The sequence below is a fragment of the Hibiscus syriacus genome, unplaced genomic scaffold (assembly GCF_006381635.1).
Source record: "Hibiscus syriacus cultivar Baekdansim isolate YM2019G1 unplaced genomic scaffold, ASM638163v2 tig00117048_pilon, whole genome shotgun sequence".
Lineage (NCBI taxonomy): Eukaryota > Viridiplantae > Streptophyta > Magnoliopsida > Malvales > Malvaceae > Hibiscus > Hibiscus syriacus.
This window is the reverse complement of record NW_024063538.1, coordinates 11,284,543-11,305,785: the sequence shown is the minus strand read 5'-3', so window position 1 is coordinate 11,305,785 and position 21,243 is coordinate 11,284,543. Positions and strand designations below refer to the sequence as shown.

General features: G+C 37.6%; 1 long non-coding RNA gene across 1 annotated transcript in view; it reads left to right on the top strand.

The window, feature by feature from the left end:
- The first annotated feature begins 20,589 nt into the window (after positions 1 to 20,589).
- The window catches only part of LOC120197455, a 30,169-nt gene continuing 29,515 nt past the window's right edge, over positions 20,590 to 21,243 (top strand). The window contains exon 1 of the long non-coding RNA XR_005523262.1: positions 20,590 to 20,776. This is a non-coding gene — a long non-coding RNA (uncharacterized LOC120197455). The remainder of the gene's footprint in view (positions 20,777 to 21,243) is intronic.

The window sequence follows — 21,243 nt, the reverse complement described above, 5'->3', positions numbered from 1 at the left end:
CAAAAAAAATATAATTTTATCTTATATGTTTAGGAATAATTACAATAACACTCCTCTATATATTATTTTTTAATTAAATAATTATTTTTATGGAATAAAAATAATATTTTTATTATTATTTCAGGTCGGGTCGGATTAGGTTCAGATTTATCTCAAAAAGTCAAGTCGGGTTTGGATTGGGTAAAGATTATATATTTTTTGGATCGAATCAGGTCAAGTGAAGGGTATAAAATTTTTGAATCGGGTCGAATTGACCGAACCGACCCAAACCTGACCTATACCCATCGCTAGTTGAAGACGATATTGGGGGGTTTTGATGGTTCGATCGTACCAGAATCTTCTAACCTCTTATCTTCTAAAGTCAATAGTGGATGTTCTATTGAAATGGTCCCTGATAGCTTTGATGGAACTAAAAAAAGTTTTGAGGAGGAGGAGCGACCAGGTCGTCCAGTGATGAGGCGAATCGATCAAAGGGAAGCTTCACAATTTTTGACAAAGGGGTTTGGCCAAGCTAAGGATAGCTCTGAGGCGTCAAATTAGAGAATCATTAGATGCCTCCCCTCATCTCACTGGTAACTCGATCCACACTACTGGTGTTAAGGAAAATCAAAATGTGGAAAGTTTAGAAGTAATGGCGGTCTAGGAGGTTAGTAATCTCCTCGGCCTTTCTTTTAAAGGGGGGGAAGGGATGCTGTCATCAAAAGGGTGTGAGCTTGAGTTGGAGTTCCGAAAGAGTTGTTGAGGTATTATTTGAGTATTTTTGTTTAATTGATGATGCCTCTATCTATAAATTCTTGGAATATAAGAGGAATTAAAAGAAAGAGAAAATAACCTCAGTGACCAAAAATGCCTTGTAATATACGATTTTGACAAATTTTTTTTGGATTTGCCAAAATGACCAAGTAAATCGCAATGCGATCGATAATTCGCAACGCGATCTCCGGTATCGCAAATCAGTTTCCAGATTCGCAACGCGATAGTCGAAGTTCGCGTTGCGATTCATTCCAAATCGTTGCGATAGTCCAAATATTACATTTGTTTCTTAAGAATTTTCTCTAAAAAGATAGAATTCGCGCGGACGTGTCGAAGACACGTATGACCACGACCACGAACACGACCACGGCCACGGCCACGACCCGGGACGGGACAGCGGCGGCGGCGGCGCGCGAGAGTCCCCCTTGTTCTCTATCACTCAACAAGGAAGTGGGAAAGCCAAGCCTTAAATACCATTCCCAATAGTGTTTCCAATACTATGTGTGATTGAGCATTACCAATTCTTGTTTCCAATATCATTACCTTCATTGTTGTAAGAGTTTAATTTTGAAACTAAAAAAATATTTATTCGAATAAATAACTTACCCTTTGAAGACTTTGATCATAAATGAAGTAATTGCTAAGACTAACTCTGATTCGGGTTCTTATAGTGTTCAAATGACTTACTTGCAAAGAGTAGATGATGACCAAACAACTCGATATGTTTCCTTTGTGTCATTATCAGCTAGTTTTCGTAGCATCCTCAGTTGAAAACTTTCATCATTGTCTCCTTTGCATTTGTTTGGTTAATATTTTTCTTCCATCAAAGTCCTCAAAGGGTAAGTTATTTATTCGAATAAATATTTTTTTAGTTTCAAAATTAAACTCTTATAGACAATGAAGGTAATGGTATTGGAAACAAGTGTTGGTAATGCTCAATCCCACATAGTATTGGAAACACTATTGGAAATGGTATTTAAGGCTTGGCTTTCTCACTTCCTTGTTGAGTGATAGAGAACAAGGAGGACTCTCGCGCGCCGCCGCCGCTGCCGTCTCGTCTCGGGTCGTGGTCGTGGTCGTGGTCGTGGTCGTGGTAATACATGTCTTCGACACGTCCGCGCGAATTCTATCTTTTTAGAGAAAATTCTTAAGAAACAAATGCAATATTTGGACTATCGCAACGCGAACTTCACCTATCGCAATGAATTTGGAATGAATCGCAACGCGAACTTCGCCAATCTCAACGAATTTGGAATGAATCGCAACGCGAACTTCGCCTATCACAACAAATTGGAATGAATCGCAACGCGAACTTCGCCTATCGCAACGAATTGGAATGAATCGCAATGCGAACTTCGCCTATCGTAACGATTTGGAATGAATCGCAACGCGAACTTCGACTATCGCAACGATTTGAAATGAATCGCAACGCGAATTTCCCCTATCGCAACGAATTTGGAATAAATCGCAATGCGAACTTCGACTATCGCGTTGCGAATCTGGAAACTGATTTGCGATACCGGAGATCGCGTTGGGAATTATTGATCGCATTGCGATTTACTTGGTCATTTTGGCAAATCCAAAAAACGTTGGTCAAAATCGTATATTACAAGACATTTTCGGTCACTGAGGTTATTTTCTCTAAAAGAAAAGAGATGATGAAGGCTGTGAAGGGAGTTTTTCAATGACTTAAAGCTAATTTTGTGTTGATTTAAGAAACAAATCTGGAAATTATCTGAAGTAAGATAATAAGGAAATCATGGTCGATTCCTAATATTGATTTTGTTTATTCTCCTTCTATTGGGGCTTCGGGGGGCCTTCTAAGTATGTGGGACTTCGATGTTTTTAGAATCTGTCGACAGTTCATCTTTCCAAGATTTATCTCTTTGATTGGCTATTTTCCGAGGAGTAATGTGAGGTGTGGGATAGCTAATATATATGGTCCTGTTGTAGACTCTGAAAAAATAATTTTCATTGCCGAGTTACTGGAATTTCTGAAGGATTGGCAAATACCATCGTGTTTAGGTGGCGATTTCAACCTGTTTCTCGGGCCTGAGTAGAAATAGGGCTTTACATTGAATGTCTATAGTGTATCTTTTCAGAAACTTTGTTTTCGAAGCAGGTTTGAAGGATCTCCCTATTCAGGGAGGGAATTTCACTAGGAGCATGTCACGCCTCAAATTAGGACTTAAAATTTTCTTAAAATTTTAACTAAATTCGAGGACCAAAGTGTAATTCTAATTAAATTCGGATCTAAATTCAAAAAATATTAAAAATGGAAGACCTATAGTGTAATTACACCATTTTTCATAAGTGTGAGTTTAAAACCAAAAATAAAAAACTTTTCATCTCTGGAAAGTTTCAACCATCTTTTTCTCTCTATCTTCAACCTTTCTTGTTTTAGCAAGAAACTTCAATCGTCGTTTCGTCGTAAACCGTTGTTCTGTTTTCGACACTTCACGCACCATCGTATTCCTTGTGTTGTTCTAAGTCCACCGGTGTACATCTTATCTCCGTTGTCGTCGGTGTGTGAGGGGGTGAGAAAGGCCAAGTTTCTGACGTTTCAAAATCGAACTCTCCGCCATTCACCGCTGTGAACCGAGCTTGGTAAGTCTCTTAGAACCCCTCAAAATGCAAGTAGGAATTTTTCCGTAATTTTTGCGACTTTCGAAGCCTCCGCACGTACCCTCACGTGCCGCCCTACAGGTGGGGAAATTCCACCGCCTGGCGGGCTGCTTGATGATGGGCTGACCTGACCCGCCTGCCTGACTCGACCCATGTCTAACCCAATCCGACCCGAAACGAACCGGTCAACCGTTGACCAACGTTGACTTTTTTCCGAAAACCTTTATCTTGATGTTTTTCGACGTCGTAAGTTTGATTCCGCAATCCGTTTTGCCAAATTCTGATTCGAAAGCCCCAAATCGAGCATTTAATCCGAAAATGCTTAGTATTTTTACTTATTTATTTGGGATTTGATTATGAAATTGATTCGAAAAAATATTTTTATAAAGGTACTCGTGTTTCAGCCGACCGAGGGTCTGTTAGATCCGGTGCTTCCCGTTCGTCAGATCCACACGATCCGCATTGCTTGAGAGTTACTCGTATGTATCTGTAAATTGTTTAAATAAGAGTTATTATTATTATTCATATTAGGATTCCGATATGGATTTTCTGATTCATAAGATATAGCGCTGCCGCTGATCGTGATCGGCAAACTCAGTAGTAGGCTTTCTTATCAAACTACTCAGACCGGTACAAGTGTGTTTCCTAATGGTGTTACATTACTGTTTTAAACTATTCATTTGAACTGTTTTAGCTTTTTGATAATACTGAATATTTTTACAAAACGATACCTGATTTTTTAAATATTGTTTATCTGAATCTGATTTACTGTACATTTCTTATATGATCTATGATTTCTGTATTTCTGTATCTGATTTTTGAGTCTAGAATATTTTCATGTTTTAATAGATTAAACTACCATTTTCACTCGAATACATACATGTTTATTTTTGTCATTAGGGGTATTATTGGAAGAAGTATGTCAGGCCTAGTCTATGACTTGTAAGACCTTACCGCAGGCTCGTCTGGTTTGTGCTCAGGATAAGTCCTTACTGCAGGCTCCTCTACTTTTTGCTCAGGGTAAGTCCTTATCGCATGTTCTTATGCTATATGTATAAGGCCTTACTAGATGTACAAGTGGGTGTATGGTTCTAGGGAACCTACACATTCTGGTGATAGGATGAGTGTAGTATTCATATTTTTAAAACATGTTCGATAAACTATTTGTTTACTGAAGTATTTTATATGTATGTTTTTATACACCGTAAGGAGCACATTGGGCTTTTTAGCTCATTATGTAAATTTTTAACCTTTTTAGATAGTAGCAGACCGTAGGCTAGCAGACATGGCATCAAGAGGACCGACTACTCCTATTTTTATACTACTGTATATCTCTATATGCATTTTTTTATACGTTGGTGACACTTGTTTTTGCTACCGTCTCGATATATCTGTATTACCAATATTTTGATATATATATATATGTGTTTTATACGGTTTTTCAAATATATGTATATATTGATATATAGATGTCTATCGTGTGAATCTTTCTTATGACTAATTTCATATTATACTGCTATATGGATTTTAACGTTGTTTTAAATATGAAAAGAAATTTCTGAATAAGATATGTAACCGCCTAGATTTGGGCATAACATCTATGCCGGGTCTAGGGGTTCCAGAGCACTAATCGTGATCCTCCTACTTTTGTTCATTTAGATCATTTCTTAATTTCAACAGATTTTGAGGTCTATTTGGAGAAATTCCTTTTTGGAACACAACGAGATACAATTTTCTAAAATTTTGGTGGATTGGGGTCCTAAGCCCTTCAGATGTTTCAACTCCTGATTTCAAGAGAAGGCTTTCGAGGATGCTATCATCATGGGGATTGTTGATGCAAAAAATAAAATCCCTCGAGTTAGGAATGGGGGAATAATCAAAGCTTCTAAATGTGTGATCAAAGAGTGGAATAGAAAATATGTTAGTGACTACAAGTGGTCTATCCCCTGCATGGAGAAAGAAATCACTTGCCTTGAAGAAAGTCAGCAAAATGGTAGTTTGGAGGCTGGTATGCAAAACCAACTTGTTAGCCTAAAATCACAGCTTTGGAAACAATACAAAAAAGATGAAAATGATTGGCTTCAGAAGTCCTGTTTGAGATTGTTTTGTGAATGTGACGTAAATACCTGGTTCTTCCACTGTCTGGGAAGCTCTTTCTTCAGCTGATAGCAACCGAGCTCCGAGGCCGAATGGCTTTTAATATGGGATTTAAAAAAATTATTTCGTCAATTCTTGAAGATGATATAATACTGTTCTTTGAGGATTTCTTCCTAGAGAGAGAGTGGGAAGCCAAAATTAATCACTCGTTCATTACCCTCATCTCAAAATTAGAGAATCTGGAATTTCTTGAAGATTTTTGTTCAATCAGTCTAGTCAGAGGATTATACAAGATTTTTTTATCAAAGGTCCTGATGAAGAAGTTGAAGTCGTGTATTAATCCAATTATTGGGGAATCTCAGGCCAACAGATCTTGGACTGCACTTTAGTAGCTTAATGAGACTATCGATTTTATTTCAAAGGCTGGTCTCAGTGGCGTGGCTTTCAAAGTTGATTTTGACAAGGCTTATGACTCAGTAAGTTTGGAATTTTTGAACCAAATTATGAAGAAATTTGGGTTTGGAGACTTGTGGTGTAAATGGATTCTCAAGTGCATCTCCTCGGAAAAAATCTCGATACTGGTGAATGAGGCTCATACGGAGGCCTTTTCTATCTCGAGAGTACTGAGACATGGATGTTCTTTATCCCCTTTGCTTTTTAATATTTTAGGCGAGGCTTTAAACCTCATGCTAAGTAAGACGATTAACTTGGGTATGTTTTCAAGTTTCTCTGTTGATCAGACGAATGAAAATTTGATGATTTCATATCTTTAGTTTGCTGATGACTTACTGATTTTTTTGTAGCTTCAGAAGTACAATGTCAAGAGAGTTCTTTGAGTTTTTGAGTTAGCTTCGGGTCTTAAACTCAATCTGAGAAAGAGTAAAATCTTAGGCATTAACGTGGAGGGTTTTGATTTACAAATGTGGAAGAACGCTGTGAGATGCTTAGTGGAGAGTTTCCTGTCAAAATATTTGGGCCTTCCTACAGTAGCAAAGAGAAATTCGGCTGCACTGTGGGAACCGATTGTCAGTAAGTTTTGAAATAAGTTGGAAGGTTGAAAATAAAAATTCCTGTTCTATGGTGGTAGGTTAACTCCCATCAAGTCTATTCTAACTGGCTTGTCGGTATATTATATTTCGTTATTCCGGATGCCATCTATGATCTCAAACCGCCTTAATAAGTTAATGTCAAATTTTTTACCGAGCGGCCTGCGGAGAAGTCAAAAAGACATTGACTGTGATGGGAGCTGTTGTGTAAACTTTTCCAGGAGGGTGGACTCGGTTTTGCTAATTTGGAAGTCATGAATATAGCTTTGTTAAGGAAATGGGTTTGGAGGTTTGGGAATGAGCAATCTAGTTTGTGGAGACGAGTGGTTTCTAGCAAATCTCCCTTTGGCACGAACAATCTAATTCTAGATTTCCTAATACTTACAATTGGTCCTGGATTTGGAATTCGATCTTGAAATCGATGATAATTCAGCTTCTTTTTTGAGATCCAACCTTTCCCTCCAAGTTGGTAATGGCAAACAAATCCTATTTTGGGAAGATGTATGGTTGGGCAAATCATCCTTAAAGTTTTTCTTTCCTCGGTTATATGCTCTGGCCTTTAACAAGAAGGGCTTGATTGCTGATTTTGGTAAGAAAACCGAGGCGGGCTTGGTTTAGAATATACCCCTCAGGAGGCCATTATTTGATCGAGAGAAGTATGTTTGGAACGATTGAATAAAAAACTAAAATATTTCAAATAAAGTGAGATGGGGCATGATTGGGTTGGTTGGCTGGGATCAAGTGATGGTTCTTTCTCGGTGAAGTCCTTAAAAGAGCTGTACAATGGTCTCATTCCTTCGAGCATGTAGCACCCCATACCCGGGCACGTAGGATAACTCAGACACCTGAGCGAACATTAGGTTCCGAAGTTGTCAGAAAAATAAAAAATCGTCAAACATGCAAGCTAGCGGAAGCAATTAAAATTTTGAACATACAGTATACAATTTATGACAGTGGTAAACAGTTAATAAACAAGCGTCATTCAATCATTTAACATTTCAAGGAAATACTACTAGATCATCATGGTAATTAATCATTTCAAAATTAAAATCTCCCAAGTTATTTTATGAAATTAGTCTCAATATTATTCATTTACCATTCTTAATTTAAAACTTGCAAAGTTTCACATTGATCAGGCATCAATCGAGGGTCTAATAGAACTTACAATCTAGGGATCATAATATAAATTAATCAAAAGTCTCACATGAACAACAATCATAAAATCGACTCTCATATCAGGTGATTTAATACTTTATAGTAAGACCAAAACAAATCTCTTCAATATTCCAATTAAAATATTGTAATAATTAACTAAGTCATTTTTGGACCATTTTGAACATACAAAATCATCCTAGGATCAAAATAAGAAAGGACACTTAGAATCTTTAATAAATTGAATTTTTCCATTTTTCCAGCGAGTACACATCGAATGGATCGATCCCTTTTCACGGGGTCGATCCTTTGTGTAGACACCCTTTTTGTCCGAGATATTATTATTATTATTATTATATTATTTTATTATTAATAATAATGTTAACGTTATTTATGTTATCATTTTGCAGGCCAAGGTACACCGAGCACAAATCAGGCCCCAAATTATAAACAGTGCACGTCATCCATATTGATCGCCAATTTTGAACATGTTACAATCATATTTGGATGAAGAAGTCTTCTTAACATTTAATCCTCTATCTCTTACCTTTCGAACGCACTTTGAATCACATCAATCCAATATCAGTAGCTCAAGATATGATCAGATAAATGAAGACTGTGCAGGCTGAAAAATCTATACGGGAATTACGAATTCAATTCAACAAACCGTTGTTTTCCTTGCAACAACACATTAGACCATGATTCACGTTAGGATAACTTGTTGAAACCCTTGGGAGACATAAACAGCTGATAATCCACTCAAACCAGCTTGGATTCACTCCACAAACACGTCCAAACTGCTGCACGTGGATAGCATTCATCTGCTGGAATAAAACTGCACTACAAGCTCACAAGTTTAGGCAACGTGTTGAAGCATTTTTTAAGGCATTTCCAACTCATAGAACATGACAACAATGGGTATTAAAGTATGGCACATATTTGGCAGCATATTGGAGCATTCTCAAGACTCTTTCCAGCTCACAAAACACACAATGTTTGGAGGAAAATTCGGCTGAATGCAACACACCCATCAACCCTTATTATATTTCCACTTACTTGAGCAAAGAAGACAATCCACGTGTGCTTTCAAATGAACAGCCCATGTGCGTGAGGACAAGGCACTAGACAGCCCATGTGCAAGACAAAACCAAGTGTTTGTTCCACCCACTTAAGAAAATTCGGCCAACACTCACTACTCCCACTTTTAACCGAATTCACGCATGAAATTGTGCCGATGATTATGACTAGTGAGGGGCCACTAGGGAGAAAGATAATAAACCATTTTGGAGGACTCACCCAGGGAGAGGGGCCATTTTTCAGAAAGAAAGAGGTAACAGCAAGGACAAAGGGGGGTTCACGAGCAAAAGGGGGGTTCACGAGCAAAAGAAAAAATTCACCAAAAAAGGGGAAAGGGAGCATTGATCAAGAGAAAGGAAAAATTAGAGAGATTGGTAAAGGGTCTTCCTTATCTCTATTTTTCTTTCAGCAGAAACAATCAATGTAAGGGGTTCCTCCCCAATTTTCGAAGCAATACAAGACACTTTGTCTTCATTTTTTTGGGTTCTAAAGGCAGTATCATTTGAAATTCCGAAGCAATCAAAGAGATTCATCAAGGGTATTTTCGTTCCTATTCTGATTCTTCTTTCTTTTATTTTCATTTCTGTTCGTGTGTATGCATGTGTTTTTTAGAGTGTTTAAAAGCAATAAGAAACAGTAAAGAGAAGAGCCTAGTGTTTTACCTAGCGTTTGGTCCCTTCATAGGTGTAGATCGGTTCACCGGAGGCCCTTGTGGCCATGCATGTTGGGGTTGAGGGTCGTTCATGGTTTAGGGTTTGATTTAGTGAGCCTTAGCTTTAGGTTGGTGGTCTAGAGGGAGAACCGTGGAGCTTGGTTTGGTTTAGGGCCTTACCCAGTGATGGAACGGTGTCGTCTCAGGGATATAGGGTTTGTATTTTGCGCATGGTTTATTCGGGTTAAGGGTCATTGTGGTTTTTCCTCAAGTTCATTTTAGTCTCTAATCGAAGATTTGTGTGTTGATACTTTTGTCTCTTGATTTCAGGCGCATTTAATTTTAGACATAAATAATGATTTGTTTGTTTATGTTGTTTAGATATTAGAACTTCAATTTCCATGTGTTACCTTTTAGTCCTAGGATTATGTTATTTCAAGTTTTCGTGATGTTGCATATTTAGCATAGTTTTTTTGTTTTGGTCTTGTGTAGGTCTAGGGTTTATTATAATTTTAATCTGTTAGGGTAGTTTTGTTTTATTTCGGTTTCATTGTTTATTATGGTATAATGTTCATGTCCATTTCAGTTATTACTTTGTTTGTTTAAAGTAGTGAAGTTTGGTTTAATATGATTTGGTAGGTTTAATATGATTTGGTACTTATTTAAATAAACATGATTATATTCTAATGTTCGCATTTTAGTTATTTTGTTTTTATTTATTGCATTTAAGTCGTGGCTTTGCATTGCATATTATATATATATATATATATATATATATATATATATATATATATATATATGGTATAATGTGTGGTAATAAAGTATGTATATAATTTCTATTTTAAAGTGTCGTAGAAATGTTTTGTATATATTATTTGTTAAGTGTTTTTTTATATATGCATGTTATCCTCATACTGCAACTTGACCTAATTTCATAATCGGGTTAAGGGTAATACCCTTTTAATTTAAAACTGTCAGAATAGCTTTTCTTAACTTACAGGGAAGTTGTTCTTAACGGTTTTAAATTACAAGTGTATCCCGTCATTATCATTAAAAAAAATTGATTCTTCACTTTAAAATGTGGGAGTGAAAGAAAAAGAAATGTTCAGCTAATTAAATTTGTTGAGAAAAGGTCGTTAGAACTGACCTAAAGATCTGTTCTCAATATATTTAAAGAATCGAACATCCTTTATCTTTCTAATGACTTGGTAATTTTAAATTAACATATTTTGTTGCTTTTCAATGTTACAAATTTGCATTTTTGTTGTTTAAAGGGATCATTAATCAAATTAAACTCGAACTTGTGAAATTCATTGCAAAGACATTAATTAATCGACTAGGTACCGATATAGGGCGCTGTGGGGGTGCTAATCCTTCCCCATGCGTAACAGACTCCCGAACTGGGATTTTGGTAACGTAGACCGTAAATTTGTCGTTTTAATTAAATTAATTTTTATTTAAAATGGCAACGTTTTTGGGTGTCCAATCACACCCTAATCAAAGATTAGTGGCGACTCGAACCGTATATGTTTTTTACCGTAAAGGAATTTCCAAATTTTCGAAATGAGGTATTTTCTAAAATCGCACTGTTTTTAATTAAAAAATCAATTGAAAAAAGAATAGATAAAAATGACGCGATTTTCAAAATCTCTCCCCCACTTGTTAAAAATCGTTTCGACAGCTTGGCGACTCCGCTGGGGAATGTTTTAGAGAGTCAGGCCGATAGTCGATTATTTAATTGTCTTTGCAAATGAAAGTTATAAGTTCGTTTTAATTTGGTTTTTGATCCCTTGTTTGTTTTAAATTTTCTGTTTGCATTCTAATTTGTGGATTGATTAAAGAATAAATAGTTGTACTAACGTGTGATTTACATGTTTCAGTTTTTTTTACCTTCACTTTGGTTTGTTGTGTTCTTGGATCGAGGCAAAGGATTATGGGTTTCCCCTTATTGTCGCTATAACCCTTCGATACTTAGAGCCTTCTAACTGTGCTCTGTCCCGTTAGGTAGGGCTGAACGCTACGCTTACGTGAGAAAAATTACTTTTCTCCGTATGGGCTTTAGTAATTAACCTTTGGGGTACATGCCTTATGTTTACGAGTGAAACATTGAGTTTTCTCGCATGGACATAGGGAAGTGTATCCTCTCGAATTGAACTTGATCCGTTTTAAGCCTATAATGGGTGAGGATCGAGGGTCTGGCAAGCTCAAGGGGGCACCAGCAAAGGACAATTCGAGGACCCTTTTAGTGATACCAAACTCTGCCCATTTTATGTTGAATCTCTGTCCGCAGACACAAAGGGGAAACTCATTCTAGCCTTTTCCACGAAGTTATTTATTTTTGCAAGAAGTATGAGAACTAGAAAAACATGCGGTTAGGTTTTATATTTTTGCACAAAGCATGTGAAGTAGATACCATGCGAGTAGGATTTTTTGTGAATGAAAAAGCATGTGGGTAGATATAATGTTGGGTAAGGTCTACTAAAGCATGATTGGGTAGCCAGCATGTGAGGGTATGTTTTATTTGATGATTACGGTATCCACTATCTTGTTGTTTATCTTATGTGCACTAACCCATTTTTGTTCTCTGTCTATTTTATTTTGATTTTATTGCATTTGCATCCTCATATCATCGAGGGGTGTTAATTCGCAAGTGATTGACTAACAAGAAGGCTGACCATATTGAGGCAAGAAATTCTCCACCATGTAGTCAAAACCGGGAGATCCAGAGATGTTCAAATGATCCATGAAGAAGGGCACCCGAGGAATGAAGAGATCTGAAGCTGGTTGGAGAATTCCTTTAAAGGTGCAAAGGCCAAGATGTTGACTCAGAAGATATATATAGTCATTTATAAGGACGAGAAGAGCATTCATAAAGACGAGAAGACCATTCATAAAGACGAGAAGACCATTCATAAAGACATGAAGACCCTTCATAAAGACATGAAGATCATTTCACATTGGAGGTAAGAATGAAGATTTTAAGATTCAATTTAAGGACATATGACGTCATCAAAGGTGATGGAATACGCCAACAATTTTGGAGGTGCAATACCAGATCCCATGAAGAGTATGACTTGAGGAAATGAAGAGATGAAGAATCACAGTTGTATTTTGATTACATGGTGTACTTACTGAATTCTTGTCATCTAAGTGAACGATTGTTCTATAAGTGGTCACTTTTAGGATTAACACATCGTGCATTTGCATTCTGCATTTTGCATTTTGCATTGTATGTATTTATTTAAGCATTTTATATACATTAACTATGAAAACATGAAAATAACTTATGAAAGATTTTTGTTCAGTAATAACAAGATCATTCATTCATACTGTTCCTTATCATCATGAACAAATAAATGGAAGCGACAGAGCAAGTTAATGAGAAATCACAAGATCAGTTGCAAGAACAGTTGGTCGGGTTACAACAAGATACGAGGAATCAAGCATCGAGTTCTCTACAAGATGCATCGAATCAAATGATCAAGATGCTGACACCACAAGTTGCTGGTAAAGATAAAGTGGAACATAAAGAAAATCAATGTCATCATACTAATGCATCAAGAATGATAATTTGCCCTGGAACATCTAACTCAAACCAAGGGAAGAGACTCGTCAATTATGAGCAATTTGAAAATGAATTCAAGTGGTTGAATGAAGCCGTTAAAAATATGAAGGTTGTCAATGCCACTCACAAGGAGTTAGAAGCCAGAGAAATCAGCTTGGTCCCTGATTTGGTCCCACATTAATTTAGGGTGCCTAATTTTGAGAAATATGATGGCACTAGTTGCCCCCTAATTCATCTGAAAATATTGTGCAGAAAGATGGAAGGGTACTTAGATGATGATAATTTTTTGATTCATTTCTTCCATGACAGTTTTGTTGGGCCAGCTGTAATATGGTATAACCGCTTGAACAGAGAGCAGATCAAGACATGGGTCAACCTAGCTGATGCTTTTCTGGGGCAATATCAATATGTTAAAGGCTTAGCCCCAAAACATCATCACCTTCAAAAGATAAGGATAAAAGCTACTGAGAGCTTTAAAGAATATGCCCTAAGATGGAGAGGAGTGGTGGCACAAGTTCAGCCTCCTTTGCTAGAAGAAGAAATATCATATATGTTTCATGATTCTCTCCCAGCTCCTTTCTTTGAATTAATGCTAGGAAATTCGATGAATGATTTCAAGGATCTTATGGTGGCTGGAGAATCAATTGAAGATGCAATCAATAAAGAAAACTTGAAAGTCACGTCCAGAGCTCTCACAGCCGTAAGAGAAAAGGGGCAGCTGGTTACTCGAGTCGTCCAAAGAAAGTCTTGAGATCAAAAAATGCTTTGAAAGTGCCCCAAGCTTCTATCGCGGATCTGTATCCCCATTTGATTAAAGGTCAATACCTCACACCAAGGCCAGTGAAAGTGCAACCAAACTCTTTTGCTCACAGCTATGATCAAGATAGTGTTTGTGATTTTTACTTGGGGGCATTGGGGCATTCAACCAGAAATTGTAGGCCGCTGTTAAAGGAGATAGAGACGCTTGTAGAAAATGGGACATTGCCACAAGAATTGGTTGAACAATGGATGACGAGCTAGAGTGGGGCATCGGAGCGCAACGTATAACACCCGATCGAGTCAAACGCCACTCCATCAGAAGAATAATGGTGGCATCTTAATTATACAGAAATCATTTTGTTCATCATGAAACTTTTTGTCATTTGCAACATCTTGTTTGAACATGTTTTTTTGGACTTTCTCATCAGGTTTTTTTGTAATGATATTTAAGTGAACTCATGTTACTTTAAGGATGGTGAGCGTTGAATCGAATTTATGACTTGAAATTACTTGAATATCAATTGAATTAAAAGCTCTTGAATGATTAGAGTTACAAATCTTTGACAAAATGACAAGGTTGAAATCTGATAAAACAAGGACCCTGGACCTTACCCCCAGAAGATACACTTGAACACTATACCTTTTTATTGCAGGGACCGATATAGCCTTCTCCTATCATAAAGGAATGAACCATAGGCTTGGTATTCAGGTATGCATAGGAGCGGACAACATGGGGCATCTTTTGTGTACGATGTTACAAAACTGTCTAGACCATACTTTTGTTGACGACGTTCGATGATGATTATGATCTTTACAAATAGAATAGTCGAGTAGGTGAATCTAATTTAGGTCAGCTGCTTGGAAATTGAACTCTAACGATGAGATTTTTTGACTTTCAACAACACCTAGACTATGACAGGTTCTTCTTGACAAGCTTAAGAAATTGAATCCGCATACCCAACAAAATATATATATAGAGATATAATATATGGGTCTATAATAAAGCTGAGCTATTCCGCTAAGGCAATTGGTTATAGAGGAAACTCGAAGGCCCTGGCTTTATGAATAGATTATATTCAAACCATGACCTTGATCGGGTACCTGGCAATTCGGTGTATGCTCCACTGTGATTGTCAAGTCAAAGACTTTGTGATGTGACGAACCCTTCAGCTAGCCCGATAAAGACAAATTACAATAAAGCTGATTTCAGCTAGCCAAAAAATGGCAAATTAAATCAAGTTTATCTAAATAAGGAGTTGCAGTAAAGATGAACTAAGGGAGTTAAGGAACACCTGTCATAGTCAATGTCACACGAGCACTCAGAAATTTCATTTTTAGATCGATATTTCTGTACTACCTTGGTTAGAGGAGTCTATGAAGCTTGAACAAATGGAAGATTTCAGAGAACTGAAATGGAAGTGTTCTAAGAAGTCTAGTAATTGATTATACTAGTTGCGTCATTTTGTCCGCATCTGATTAAAATACCAAGCCAAGAAAGAAGGGCATGTTGTGATATTCACAATGATCAAGAAAGAAGACATTCTGGTGGTCGAAACCTTAGAAAATAGGAAGCCAACCTGAAGCCAACCCCTCAATTTTGACACTTATCAAAGAGCTATAACCCTGAAAATATTAAAGAGCTATTGATTTTTTTGATATTCTATGAAGTCATGTTTATGATTTGATTCGATTGTGATCCTGAATTAAAGGGTAATGTTTTATAAAATTCTTTTGTTCTTTGGTCTTTGAAATAGGAGAAAGAAGAAAAATATTTTCAAACAGGATAGTTCAAATGTGAAAGGTCCTTAAAGTTGGTGAGGCTCATTGTGCCTCTATTTGAGAAGAAGAATAAACAATCTCGGAACATGAAGCATTCCGCAATCTTGAAGAAGATGGTCTAAAGAGATCATAATGGATGAAGAATAAGAGCTTTTAGAATTTCTAGATGACGTTGTCAATAACCCATCAAGAAGTAGATGCTCGCCATATTTGAAAGGGGCACATATCTCAGCCCGAATGAAAATGCAAGACATTGTGTTAGAAGGGTTGATCACTTCTTAAGTAGCATGAAGAAAAGCCCTCAGACTATTTGACAACACTACTGTATAGTGACACCAGAATGAGAACGTCAAAGTTAGGATATTTTGGGCACGAAGAGATCCATGAGTACCCATTTTAGGGCACGACTGAACCCACATCAGGTTGAGACGACAAGATTCAGACCAAGAAGGCATGAAGAATGAGCCTTACAAATTGAGGTGTTGGGGCATTTTGAAGACCCGTACTAGTATAAGATTGTTGGGGCACTAGTGAAGTCCTGTTTAAGCTAGAGGTATTAATGTGGGGCATCTTTGGAAGCCTATGACGACCTGTGGAAAGATCATTGAATTGAACAAATAGTTCTGATAGGAAATGAATGTATGAAGAGTAAAAATGATGAAAGAGTGACAGTAGGGTTTACTGTATATGATCATCTTGTCCATCATCGGTTGCATTATTCTGGTGATTTCAAATGCATTAATGTTGGTGAACTAGTAACTCACTTTAATTTCAACTGAGTTTTGGTATTCTTGTAATACCACGCGAAAACTCTGAGTGCAACGCAAAGAGCTTCCCTGGTTGAAAGATTTGGGTAGAAGCCTTGTGAAAAGATGAACGTGTGGTCAAATGTTTGACGAACCAGTGAGTATGGTGATGAATCAGTGTTGCGATCATGGGTTGTTTCCATTTCCCAAGATGAAGTTTGCCTTCTACAACGCCAAGGTTAAAAATGAGAAATGATGAAGATTTCTTTCCACGGAAGAGGCGATGGAATTTTAACAACAAGAAACTAATAGAACCAACTAAGGTTGAATGATGGGCTGTTGTTAAACCTCTCGACCTGATATGGAATAAATGAGCCTTATTTGATATTTGATTAAATGGTGTGACATGAAAAATGGGGATAAATCCTCCTTGTGATGTGTTTCAAGAGGCAAATCAGAATAGATGCGGACCTCCATGTGATCTTTACGGAGTTTGGCGTAGTCATATGCACAGTCTCTGAAAATGGGGCAACACAGTCATATTTTTACCATAATAAGAAGTTGAGAGAGAAAATTTTTTCTCTGAAATGAAGAAAGAAAACAAAGACGACAAAAAGATAGAAGAAGATCAGAGGGCTCGTAAAAAAACAAGTTGGAAATTACAAGTTGCTACACGGATATCTAGAGCAAACCATGGAAAGGAATGATCAAATGGAAGAAGATCGAGCTCACTACTCTAGAGCCAAGTGAAGATTGATTAAACATTTATGCATTCATGAAGACATCATTTGTATAAAATAAAATGCATTACACTGATACATTGAATTGCATTTGTGTTTCATGCATAAATACATGATTTTGACAAATCTTCCAGCGAAAAGAGAAGATGCAGAATGTTAGAATCCCGAGGATTGAAAGGAATATTTCAAACCTCAAACATAAGGAGTTGCATTTTAAGAGGCATACCCTGAAGAAAATAGAGATCTAGTCCATAGAAGAAGCATTGCTTTGAAGTGAAGACCATCAGATGTAGAAGAAAAACAAGGATTTTCGTGTATGAAGAAAGGAATCAATCGATTAAAGTGACTTGCACATAGTATATTGGGGCAAGTCAATCTTAAGCCTTCACCGAAGAATAGTGAAGCAGAATTACACCAGAAGATGTCCGAGTTCCATCGAGGTCAAAGGAGATGGTGTTCATTCGAAGAAGAAAATATTTCTCAATGATAATTGAAGATTGAAGATATTGAAGCATCAAGATGAGGATGACTAGTTTTGAAATCCTAGAAAGAAGGGTGATGATAATTGGGCCAAAGTAGATTCACGTATCTAATGGCTTCCAAACAAGTTTTCCCGATAGAGATGAATTTTCAGAGAATTTCTGAAACTCTGAATTTTTAAGTATGATATTTCCAAGAATACATTAATAATTGATAATGTTTGATTTTCAGGTTCGACCTTTGAAGCAAATAAAACTAAGGCCTTCGCAAAAAAAAAAAAATAGTGAAGCAAAAGAAGATTTTCGAGTTCTATACTCCCTGAAGAAAGAGGGAGCGAACCCGTTTTCAGAAGATTGTTCGAGTTCTATACTCCCTAAAGAGAGGGAGCGAACCCGTTTGAAGATTGTTCGAGTTCTATACTTCCTAAAGAAAGAGGGAGCGAAACCGTTTGAAGAAGATGTCCGAGTTCTATACTCCCTAGAGAAAGAGGGAGCGAACCCGTTTGAAGATTGTTCGTGTTCTATACTTCCTGAAGAAAGAGGGAGCGAACCTGTTTGAAGAAGATGTCTGAGTTCTATACTCCCTAGAGAAAGAGGGAGCGGACCCGTTTTAAGAATATGTTCGAGTTCTATACTACCTAAAGAGAGGGAGCGAACCCGTTTGAAGATTGTTTGAGTTCTATACTCCCTGAAGAAAGAGGGAGCGAACCCATTTTCAGAAGATTGTTCGAGTTCTATACTCCCTGAAGAAAAAGGGAGCGAACCCGTTTTCAGAAGATTGTTCGAGTTCTATACTCCCTGAAGAAAGAGGGAGCGAACCCGTTTTCAGAAGATTGTTCGAGTTTTATACTCCCTGAAGAAAGAGGGAGCGAACCCGTTTGAAGAAGATGTCCGAGTTCTATACTCCCTAGAGAAAGAGGGAGCGAACTCGTAAGAAGAAGATGTTCGAGTTCCATACTCCCTAAAGAGAGGGAGCGAACCCGTTTGAAGATTGTTCGAGTTCTATACTTCCTAAAGAAAGAGGAAGCAAACCCGTTTGAAGAAGATGTCCGAGTTCTATACTCCCTAGAGAAAGAGGGAGCGAACCCGTTTGAAGATTGTTCGAGTTCTATACTTCCTGAAGAAAGAGGGAGCGAACCTGTTTGATGAAGATTGTTTGAGTTCTATACTCCCTGAAGAAAGAGGGAGTGAACCCGTTTGAAGATTTTTGAGTTCTATACTCCCTGACTAAAGAGGGAGCGAACCCGTTTGCAGAAGAAGTTCGAGTTCTATACTCTTTAAAAAAGAGGGAGCGAACCCGATGGTTGAAGATTGTTCGAGTCTCATACTCTCTGAAGAATAGGGAGCGGACACGATTGTTGAAGATTGTTCGAGTCTTATACTCTCTGAAAGAATAGGGAGCAGACACAATTATTGAAGATTGTTCGAGTCTTATACTCTCTGAAAGAATAGGGAGCAGACACAATTATTGAAGATTGTTCGAGTCTCATACTCTCTGAAAGAATAGGGAGCAGACACGATTATTGAAGATTGTTCGAGTCTTATACTCTCTAAAAGAATAGGGAGCAAACACGATTATTGAAGATTGTTCAAGTCTTATACTCTCTGAAAAAATAGGGAGCGGACACGATTGTTGAAGATTGTTCGAGTCATATACTCTCTGAAGAAATAGGGAGCAGACACGATTGTTGAAGATTGTTCGAGTCTCATACTCTCTGAAGAAATAGGGAGCAAACACGATTATTGAAGATTGTTCGAGTCTCATACTCTCTGAAGAAATAGGGAGTAGACACGATTGTTGAAGATGGTTTGAGTCTTATACTCCTTGAAGGAATAGGGTGTGAACATGTTTTCTGAGGATCTTTCAAGTCTCACCCCGGGGGAGGAGTGGAACAGATCCCTTATCAAGTTTTAAAGCAAAGATTGAACTGGACAAAAACGTGTTGTCTCTTTTTTATCTTTGTTCTATTCTTGTTAATACAAGGATGAGCAAAGAGGGGCAGCTGTAGACACCTGTTTTGTCTGGGATATCGTTATTATTATTATTATATTATTTTATTATTAATAATAATGTTAACTTTATTTAGGTTATCATTTTGCAGGCCAAGGTACACCGAGCACAAATCAGGCCCCAAATTATAAACAGTGCACGTCATCCATATTGATTTCCAATTTTGAACATGTTACAAGCATATTTGGTTGAATAAGTATTCTTAACATTTAATCCTCTATCTCTTACCTTTCGAACGCACTTTGAATCGTATCAATCCAATATCGGTAGCTCAAGATATGATCAGATAAATGAAGACTGTGCAGGCTGAAAATCAATACGGGAATTACGAATTCAATTCAACAAACCGTTGTTTTCCTTGCAAAAACACATTAGACCATGACTCACGTTAGGATAACTTGTTGAAACCCTTGGGAGACATAAACAGCTGATAATCCACTCAAACCAGCTTGGATTCACTCCACAAACACGTCCAAACTGCTGCACGTGGATAGCATTCATCTGCTGGAATAAAACTGCACTACAAGCTCACAAGTTTAGGCAACGTGTTGAAGCATTTTCAAGGCATTTCCAACTCATAGAACATGAAAACAATGGGTATTAAAGTATGGCACACATTTGGCAGCATATTGGAGCATTCTCAAGACTCTTTCCAGCTCACAAAACACGCAATGTTTGGAGGAAAATTCGGCTGAATGCAACACACCCATCAACCCTTATTATATTTCCACTTACTTGAGCAAAGAAGACAATCCACGTGTGCTTTCAAATGAACAGCCCATGTGCGTGAGGACAAGGCACTAGACAGCCCATGTGCAAGACAAAACCAAGTGTTTGATCCACCAACTTGAAGAAAATTCGGCCAACACTCACTACTCCCACTTTTAACCGAATTCATGCATGAAATTGTGCCGATGATTATGACTAGTGAGGGGCCACTAGGGAGAAAGATAATAAACCATTTTGGAGGACTCACCCAGGGAGGGGGGCCATTTTTCAGAAAGAAAGAGGTAGCAGTAAGGAGAAAGGGGGGTTCACAAGCAAAAGGGGGGTTCATGAGCAAAAGAAAAAATTCACCAAAAAAGGGGAAAGGGAGCATTGATCAAGAGAAAGGAAAAATTAGAGAGATTGGTAAAGGGTCTTCCCTATCTCTATTTTTCTTTCAGCAGAAACAATCAATGTAAGGGGTTCCTCCCCAATTTTTGAAGCAATACAAGACACTTTGTCTTCATTTTTTTGGGTTCTAAAGGCAGTATCATTTGAAATTCCGAAGCAATCAAAGAGATTCATCAAGGGTATTTTCGTTCCTATTCTGATTCTTCTTTTATTTTCATTTATGTTCGTGTGTATGCATGTGTTTTTTTAGAGTGTTTAAAAGCAATAAGAAACAGTAAAGAGAAGAGCCTAGTGTTTTACCTGGCGTTTGGTCCCTTCATAGGTGTAGATCGGTTCACCGGAGGCCCTTGTGGCCATGCATGTTGGGGTCGAGGGTCGTTCATGGTTTAGGGTTCAATCTAGTGAGCCTTAGCTTTAGGTTGGTGGTCTAGAGGGAGAACCGAGGAGCTTGGTTTGGTTTAGGGCCTTACCTAGTGATGGAACGGTGTTGTCTCAGGGATATAGGGTTTGTGTTTTATGTATGGTTTAATCGGGTTAGGGGTCATTGTGGTTTTTCCTCAAGTTCATTTTAGTCTCTAATTGAAGATTTGTGTGTTGATACTTTTGTCTCTTGATTTCAGGCGCATTCAATTTTAGTCATAAATAA